Source organism: Gossypium arboreum, chromosome 2, assembly GCF_025698485.1.
Source record: "Gossypium arboreum isolate Shixiya-1 chromosome 2, ASM2569848v2, whole genome shotgun sequence".
Taxonomy (NCBI): domain Eukaryota; kingdom Viridiplantae; phylum Streptophyta; class Magnoliopsida; order Malvales; family Malvaceae; genus Gossypium; species Gossypium arboreum.
The window spans coordinates 83,873,640-83,881,958 of NC_069071.1; the positions used below are offsets into that span (position 1 = coordinate 83,873,640).

General features: G+C 34.9%; 1 long non-coding RNA gene across 1 annotated transcript; it reads left to right on the top strand.

The window, feature by feature from the left end:
- The first annotated feature begins 3,656 nt into the window (after nt 1–3,656).
- LOC128283807 (uncharacterized) lies at nt 3,657–5,537 on the top strand. Its single transcript, XR_008274220.1, has 2 exons — nt 3,657–3,984; nt 5,183–5,537. It is a non-coding gene; the product is annotated as an uncharacterized LOC128283807 (long non-coding RNA).
- Nucleotides 5,538–8,319: the final 2,782 nt, after the last annotated feature.

The following is an 8,319-nucleotide window of genomic DNA, read 5'->3' on the forward strand; positions in this document are numbered from 1 at the left end:
ACGGTCACTTTACCCTACAGGGGCTTTACGGTCTTTTTACTTATTAGGGGTATTTTAGTCATTTCATCCTACAAGGGTGTTTTGGTAAATCTACAAACCAAGGGTATTTGGTAATTTTGTAAACCAATAGTATTTCTATAATTTTAGAAAGTCAAGGGTATTTCTATAATTTTGTAAATCGAGGGTATTTTGGTAATTTTACAAATTGAGGGTATTTTGGTAATTTCACAAACCTAGTGGTATTTTGGTAATTTTATAAACTAGGGTATTTTGGTAATTTTACAAACTAAGGGTATTTTGGTAATTCTATCCTCAAGGGTATTTCGAGGGTAATTTCACAATCGAGGTAAAATGGTAATTTTATAAATCGAGGGTAAAATGGTAATTTTGTAAATCGAGGGTAAAATGGTAATTCTATAAATCGAGGGTACTTTGGTAATTTTACAAGTTGAGGGCATTTCAATAATTGGTAAACTAAAGTATTCTAAATAGGGATAACAATACAAATGGCCCTAAAGCCCATTCTCGGCCCAAATGGGCCCACACGCTCGTGTGGCCCTTTTAGCCCAAATCTAGCCACAAATATGAGATTCACCTAGCCTAGTCCAATAATTACTACACAATCAAACAACTTATCCAATTGGGCCCGTAGGCCCATTGGGCCCACATGACCCCTTTTAGCCCATCGCGGCCCAAAGTAGCCATTTTATAGCTAGAGTAGTGGGAAATACACACCTGATAGGAGACTAGAGTTAATCCACGCTCCGAGCACTCTTAGTCGACGCCCAACCCAAACGAGCACGCCATACAGTGAAAGGGATTAGCCAAGAAAGGTACCTTTACTCTCCTAATGGTTCTCTCTATTGAAAGCCAGCTTCACAACCACTCTTATGTTATCTTCCCGATGTGGGATCCCTCCAACATCAGAGTTTAAATTTGACACCAACTCTTGCCGCCCCTTGTTAGCAAAATAAATGCTCCTTGCTTGCCATGGCATTCGAACCCATGCCTCTCTTCAAATGCTTCACACACTACTTGCCACTAAGCCACGAGGCTTTTTGTGTCATATTTTATCCCTAATTAATTATAAGGTCTAAAGGCCAAAGTCCAGGTTCCCTTAAAAAAAACCAAAATAAATTGCAAGAGCCAAGGCTTGAACCTAGGCTCCCATACAACCTTAATGACGCCACAACCACTAGACTACAAGCTTCCTTGTGTCATTTATTTAACATAATAATTTAAAAACCCTCATCCAAGCATCCAGGTTTTTTTTCACTTAATACCAAAATTTTTGCTAAAGCCCAAGATTGAGCCTAATATTTCTCTAACACTTCTCAGGGCCATTAACCACCAAAGCAGACATTTAATTGTGTTATTTCATTGCACAATTAAATACCTATATACAACCTCCTTACGGACCCGCACTAAAGGCCCAATACCTCTAGGCCTAAATTCGGGGTGTTTCAGTTGTAACGCCCCAAAATTCTTATTTCAGCTTTTGTGAAAATGTGACACAAAATATCTGTCTACTTCAGTGGTTAACTATTCTGGGTGTATGTGAGAGGTCCCAAGTTCAAGGTTTGAATTTGGAAAATTTTGGTATTTTTTTGACTTAAACCTTTATCTTGTTTATTAGACTTATATTTAATTATTTTTCAAACCATATCAGAATGGGCTTGCTGGTCTGGTGGTTAAGATGTGTGTTGGTGTGTTGTTGGTCTGGTGGTTCAGTGCTGTTGGAATTTAAGTAGTGGGTGAGTGGATGAGTGAATTTAGGGATTTGGGTAATCCTGTTTTCCCAAAAAAGAAATTCTCTACAGAGAACTGATGTCCAACTTTCTTGCTCCTCCATTTTTTTCCTTTCATTTTTAAACAAAAATCTTTTCTCTTCTTTTCTGTTTTAACAAGGATTGTTCTTTTTTATTTATTTCAAAATTGTGTTTTTACGCTTGCAGCGAGGCATCTTTATCATGATTCTCCTCTTACAGAATCATAGCCAATCATTCTGGATAGTTGGTGTTCTGGAAGGCTCGAAAGTGTTTCTACATCGAATACATAAAAGGTGTGTACCCAAAATGTAAGAAAACAAGTTTTCGACAAAAGCTGAAAACCTTACTATAGACGCCACATGGTCGTGTGATAGGCCGTGTGCGACAACACGGGGGTGTGATAGACGAAGCCCAGGTCGTGCGCAAGACACGGCCATGTGATGGCCACACGGCCACACGAGCTAAACTGAACTAGGCATGTGGGCCACATGGACGTTTGGAATTTGGGCCAAGCCATGTGATCCACACGGGCCAAGGCCAATCTGGACTTGTGGGCCACACGGGCGTGTGGGCCCACGTAGGCAAACCACATGGGCATGTGGGCCCATTTAGCTAAAATGTTTCCTAGGGTTGCACAGGTCGTCCAAGTCGACTTTTAACCTATTGTAGGGTCGGTAAGCACTACTTAGACCCTAAATTGTATGATCTGAACATACAATGTATGTATTGAGCATGGTAAATTTATGCATGTAACTGATCTGTATGTATGACTGATAATTGAATAATAGTATGTAAGCATGTATTTCTATATATCTGCGCTGAGCATGTTTAGTTGTATCTACATTGGGATGGGATGATTAATTATTGGAGGACGTGTACTGAAAAGCTTTCATTCCTATTATCTGGCAATTCAATTGCAATATTACTAATATGTGCCGCACTCGGTACGACTTGGTGTGTAGGGCTGGGTGGGTGTTTTAAACCCACATGGTGTGTAGGGATGGTCGGAGATGGTGTGTAGAGGCTAGTTGGTAGGATACTGATTTCTGTTGCTATGTGCAAACTATATCTGAATGGGCTAAGGCCTAAACTGTATCTGAACCTGTAATAGGCTTAGATCCCAGGCTGTATTTGATTGATAACTATTGTTTGACTGTATGCATGCCTTCTGTGGGGATTACACACTGAGTTTATGTAATAGCCCGATTTTGGGTCTAGTCGGAACAGTGGTTTCGGGACCACAAACCCGACGAAAAAAAAAAATTATTTTTATTATATTTTTATAGTCTATAAATTTATGAAAATATTTCGTAAAAATTTTATTCGAAAATTTTGACGTTTGAGCACTCAATTTAGTCAAAAGGACTAAATTGTAAAAAGTGCAAAAGTTGAGTTCTTTATATATGAGGTGCCTAATTGTTATGAGTTTTAAATTGAAAGTCCTTATGTGACAATTATTCCTTTAATAAGTTAGTGAATGGATATTTGTTTGGTATTTTTGAAATTTGGTTGAAATAAAAGGGTAATTTTGTAAATTAATTAAAATAACCTAATAAGACAAATGATAAAAGCTATCATTTTTTTCATTCTTTCTTCTTCAACCGTGGGAAAGAACAGAAAATAGCAGCCATGGATGAGCTCCATTCGCCAAGCTTTTATGGCTTATATAGGTATGGTTTTGTCCCGTTTTTAATGATTTTCGTATTTTTGAGATCCCGAAGCTTAAATTTTCTATTTCTACCAATTGGTCAAGAGAAATTAGAGTTTAAAATTTACCCATTCATGATATGGTTGTGCTTTGATGATTTATAGTGGATAATGAATGTTTGATGTGTTAAATATGAGTTTTATTCAATGAATTTGGTAAAAATGTCAAAAGGGGTTAAATTGTGAAAGTTACAAATTGGTCATAAGTGTGTGAATTAGTGAAAATTTGGAGTTGCCATAGAAGAGAAAAATGTTCAGCATGTCTTAAACCTTATAGAAATTGAATAAAAATTAATTTACGAGCATTGGGGCAAAAGTGAAAATATGCAAAAGTTTAGGGGTCAAAATGAAAATTTGTAAAAATATGATTTTTAGACCCATATGAATATTGTGACTGATTGGTAGGCTAAATGTGATGTTATAGATGATGAAAATTGAGACTTGGACCTAGAACGGAAAGAAATCGATTTATGGACGAGTATGTCCTTTTCACATTTGTGGTATCGAGGTAAGTTCGTATGTAAACAATACCATGCTATACATGTATTTAAATGTTATCATTACATGAATTGTACAGATATTAATGTGTATGTAATTAATAGAAATATGATAAGACAAAGCCTTAATAGACGAGGAAAAATCCCGTTTGAACCTTAGGAATAGAATAGGATACGAGTGACATGTCACTAGGAATTATGAGTCTAGATGACTAGCTCGAGAGTGAGCATTGAAATGTCATGAGATATGAGGTAGCTTTAGCTACAATTGAAGCACTTATGTGCAAAGGCTTTTCGAGTATCTAATTAGTATTCCAAGTGTTCAACGGGCAATCCAAGGAAAGAGTTAATGATGGTCTCAATGAGGTAAGTCATTGGTGAGTATGCACTCGAGTTATGTTACGAGTTGTGCAAGTATGTATACTAATCCTATGAGAATGCCTTGATATGTGATGATCTATGATGCATAATATGTATTCTTACCATGATGGATAAAATGGTGTTGTATTAATATTATGAACAATGATCATGAATGAGTAATTTAGCCTTGACAGATTTGAGTTACTGCAGTAGTGTAACTTTGAAAATACACTAAAAATAGTGGAAAATGAGTTAGAGGCAGAATAAAATATGGGATTAAAGCTTAATGAGTCTATTTTCACATGAAAGAAACAGAGGAAGAAAAAAATTCCATATTGTTTGATATTTGAATTCTTGTGAAACAGGGTCTGAATGAATTCGAGATCCCCTGTTCTAACTTTAGAAATTCACCAAAAATTGTGCAAAAATTATTAAGAGTTATACCTTACATGAATGGATTCCTTATTGAGTCTATTTTATGGGGAATAAACGGAATGGTCGTTGGAATTTTGTACAGGAGAAATTCGGTTTGTAGTGTACAGGGTCAGAGTGGTCATACCCTGAAACAGGGAGACTTTAACTAATAAACTGTACTATTTGGCTTAACCAAAATTCTGGAAATTTTATGGAAAAAAGAAAATAAGTCTAGTTTCAGGAAAATTAACGGAACTTAATTCGTAGTTTCGTAGCTCCAGATATAAATAATTTAGTGACCGTTGCTCAGAAAGACAGCTTGTAGTGAACTTGAAAATATGTTGTAAACATTGATAAAACAAGTTAATGAGTTGCTTATTGTTTTCATATGAACTTACTAGCTAAAGCTTACCCTTTCTTTCCCATGTTTTCTAGAGTTCCAGGTTAGCTCGGGTTGGAGGCCGTCGGAGATATTATCACCCTATCGAGTTAACGTTATCGGAGTAAGTAAACTCAAGTGATTCGAGTCTATGGCATGTATAGGGTTTTAATGTGAGTATGTAATATTATGATTTAGCCAAAGGCATTGGCTTGTTATTAAGGTAGTATTAGTCATGTAAATTGGCCTATGTCGGCTAATGACGTTATGGGCCCATATGATTATTCTTATGCATTTATGTTATTATTTCTTGTGATGTGGCTTACAACATGTATGCCTAGAGATTGAATTGAGATTCATTGATGAGCTAGTAACTAATGCAGGATTAAGTGATTGGTAAATAGTTAATAATGCTTCATGAATGGTTTGTGATGTAATGATAGTTATGTCTAGTATGTGGTAATGATATGGGCAAATTCTATAATATTTATTACATAAGAAAATAACTTGAGCATATCATGTTTGTAGATGTTTAAGAGCCCATTTATGCCACGTTGTGTGTTATTGGATAAGTATGTATCTATGCATGTGGTGTGAGAGTGACAAAAGGCTTGATAATTAGACTATTTCGCCACACGGCCGAGCACATGGGCGTGTGAAGCCTTAACGCAAGAGATTTTTCTAAGTTTTCATGAGTTCTCAATTGGGTCCCGAACCGCCTGAATGCATGTATTGGGCCTCGTAAGCTCGCATAAGGGACAAATTGCATGTGAAAAGAAAAGTTTTTAATTATTTGAGATTTCATGGCCCTGTTTAGTATGGAAGTGTTAGTAAAAGTCAGGTAGCACCTCGAACCCCGTCCCGGCGTCGGATGCGGGCGAGGGGTGTTACAGTTTACGTAAACTCACCCCTCTCTGTTTTATCTGTACAGGTAAACCTCAGACTTAGACGGATCGATGCGGCAGAGGACTCAACGGTGACCAGATGACTATTGAACTGATTTAATCCCATTTAAGGTTTTCAATTTTGTATTATTTTTGAGGTCTTTTTTTATGTAATTTGGACTTTTGGACTGTGTGCTTTTACTTTTTTGATTTTAATGTTTTCATGGATTTTTAAATTGCAAACTCAATGAAAACTTGGTTTAATTAAAAACATCATTTTCTTTAAATGCAAACGATTTTCTTTAAATGTCACAATTTTAAAAGCTTCCTGCTATAGAATATTTTTTTAAACGAACCAAATTAATGAGAAAATGATTTTAAAGTTGACGAGAGATAAATAGAAACTAATAAACGGGAATGGTTTGAACTTGATAAATTTGGTTCCAAATTCCATTCCACGTGACATCGCCAGATTTAGCCATAACGTATAGGCTGGGTTTGGGGTGTTACAATCATACACTTTGCATTCATGAAATTAAATGTCTTTATTCTTTTCTTTGAAGCTTTCTTCATTCAACAACTTTTTCTTTGCCTTTGTTGAAGCCTTAACCTCTATGTTTCTTCTTAAAATCTTTGTTTCTTCTTAAAATCTTCTTAAACTCCTTATTTTATTTTATTTATAAATAAGATCATGCTTCTTTATAGGTCTTCAATAATAGTCTCTTTATTAATTCTAACTAAAGAAACAACATTGAAGTAATGTTTTCTTTAACTTAAGTTTGTCTTTGTAACAGCCCATTTTTCAGTGGTGTCGGAAATAGTAGTTTTGAGGCCACCAAATTTGATGAGTAAGTTCATAAATATTATTATTTAATATTTACAAGTCAAATGTGGTTTTAAAAAGGTTTTTGATATAGTGATTTTTGTTATTTTGATGATTAATTAAGTTCAAGGGGTAAGACCCTAAGGTCAAGTGGTTTTAGAAAATGAGGTATTAGGACTTCATTTCTAAAAAATGAGCCGTAAATATTTTTATAAATATTTATGGAGTGTCATAAGGTGGTATTAAATTTTTGTTGAAAAATTGTAACGTTGTGATTGTTAATTAAGCGAAAAGGACTAAATCGTAAAAGTTGAAAAAAGTCAATAGCTATTAGTTTAAAGGTGTCAATTGATTAAAGAATCATAATTGGATGGCCTTAATGGGTAAATTACCCATTCTTAATATGGTGGACGGTTTAAGTTTTAATTTCTTTTCATTCTATAAGTTCTTTAAGTTATTTTATTATTGAAATAAAGAATAAAGAATAATAATATAATAATAAGAAAACAGAAAGTTTTCTTCTTCATTTGGCTTGTTCACCACTGAAATACACCATTGTTATGCTTCAAGGTTCGGCTATGGCTATAACTTTGCATGGTAACCCATTTTTCATCCATTTCTTTTAAATTTTTATGTTTTTGAGATCGTTGCAACTAGGTTCAGCTAGCTCGTACCTTCGATTTTGAAACGATTAAAGATTTTGAATGTTGCCATTGATGAACCTTGTGATTTTAGATGTTAAATTATGAATTTGAGATATTAGTTGTAATCGGCTGTTTAACGTTACAGCAATAATGTGCAAGCATACACTGTCTATGCAAGTATAGTAGATACATGTGAATATATCAGATATCGATCCCACAGGGATGGTTGTCTTTTTTCAATTAATGTCAATGCAATAATTAGACAGAAACGAGATAAATTGTGAGAATAGTTGTCTGAGCAACAATTTGAAAATAATAAAATAAAATATGATAATGATAAACTGAGATCCCCAACATGAATCCTCAACAGAATACAAAGTGCTCACAAGGTATAAAAGGATAGGTGATTGTCAAGGTAATAAATTTCAATATATATCTTACCAAGCGTCACTCCTCTATTTAATCTGAGACTTAAACACGCACATTAACTCCACCTTCTGATGATGGCAATATGAAACTATTAAGAACAAGTGGACTAAATTCCTCTAATCCTCACTCAACTTCCATTGTAATGCTTGTTGGCTCGAACTGTCACTGCAGTTTCTAGTGCCAGTGACTGTAATAACACTTTTGTGTTAAGAAACATTCAAACCCTAAGATTAAACAATAAAAGAAAGATTGAATGAGATAACGTTTAACCAAGAATTCATCTGTACTTTAATACAAATAGAAAACAGAAATTAATCACCAGCATTTAGAAAGAAATAAGAAAGAATCGAGTCGAGAATACTATTCTTAGACAACTCGACTGAATCTCTCTATTCCCTCTTGTCTCGCACTTA